This window comes from Triticum aestivum, chromosome 2A (assembly GCF_018294505.1).
Source record: "Triticum aestivum cultivar Chinese Spring chromosome 2A, IWGSC CS RefSeq v2.1, whole genome shotgun sequence".
Taxonomy (NCBI): domain Eukaryota; kingdom Viridiplantae; phylum Streptophyta; class Magnoliopsida; order Poales; family Poaceae; genus Triticum; species Triticum aestivum.
This window is the reverse complement of record NC_057797.1, coordinates 15782554-15784106: the sequence shown is the minus strand read 5'-3', so window position 1 is coordinate 15784106 and position 1553 is coordinate 15782554.

The window sequence follows — 1553 nt, the reverse complement described above, 5'->3', positions numbered from 1 at the left end:
AAAGTCAACTCGAAATATCGTTTAATTATCTTTCTAAAATCGGATTTGGCTGGTCTCACCTCGAGGTCGGAGGGGGTCGGTGACGGGGACGACGGCTGGGATGATGGAGGGGCTGGGGGCTCCTAGATTTCTGCGAAAACAAAAACCCTATAAGGTATCAACTAATCATATGGATACGCCTTGCATAGTGCTCTCCAATTTTAGCATTCAAAGTAGGAGTAGTTTTCCAATTTGAGCATTCAATAAGAAAAATCAAATCGCAAAGTAAAGTAGTATTCAAATTAGGATGCATTCAATTATAAGCAAAACTACATCATCTCCATGCGTCCGTACATCGTCGAATATTATCACTAATACACCTCGAATACTATCATGCATATAGCATCGCCAGTACAGCTAGAACCGTAGCGCCCAACGGGTATCGGCGCGGGCGGTGGATACCCAAAGAGAAGGAACCATCACAAGATCGCTCCAGTGAGATCCCTGAAGAACCTGCTAGGTATTGTCGAACCCGCCCTCCAAGGCATACATGTAGCGACGGACGTGCTCGTCCTCCTCGCTGACACGGTGACGTACCACCTCCGCGGTGTCCGGAAGCCTCGGCACCGTCACTGGCCCACGCGACCGCTACCAAACAAGGATTGGGTCAACGACGGGCTGGCTCCTCACCAACCTACGCCCCCCGGAAGGTTGCACCTCCCAAAACCAGCCCGGCGGAGCCCAGTCCCGGACATGGCCCCTCTGGTCAAGCCGACCTCCTCCGCCGAGTCCACGACGAGGATGCAGGATAGGCATCATAGACGTTGGTGCGGGAATAATGTCCTTAACTAAAAAAATAAATTAGTTCTATTAATTTCCTTGCTAAAAATAAACTACTTCTATAGTAAAACAAACTACTTTTGTTAAATCAACTAGTTCAACTACTAAACACTTACTATAAATAGAATAAAGTAGTACTTACTAATTAAAAATAAACTAGTTTAACTAGTTCTATTATTTTTCTAACTAATTATATTAAACACTTTCTCTTCTTATTGTATGAACAAAATTACAACAGAAAAAAATCATAAAAATTCTATGAACAAAATAAAAATTCTATGAACAAAATTACAACAAAAAAATCATAAAAATTCTATGAAAAATTTGACATATTCTTTGCATATATATGAACACACAAACATTTGCATATTCAACAATAATATCACCCAAAAAAATCATGAACAGAAAAAAAATTCTAACTTTTGCAAATTATTCATTTATGAACAAATTACAACAACTCAATTAACTACACATCTAAACTACGCATCTAAATTAACTATACATCTAAATTAGTAAATTCATATATGGATCTCTCACTGCGCAACGGGGCGGCGACCGACGAGGAGGCAAGGCACGGGGGCGACGGTGAGGGGCGCGGCGACGGCGACGGCGAGGGGCGTGGCGACAACGACAGTGAGGGGCGCGGCGACGGGCGATGAGGAGGTAGGGGGCGGCGACAGCAATGGTGAGGGGCGCGGCGACGGGCGGCTAGGAGGCAGGGGCGCGGGGCGATG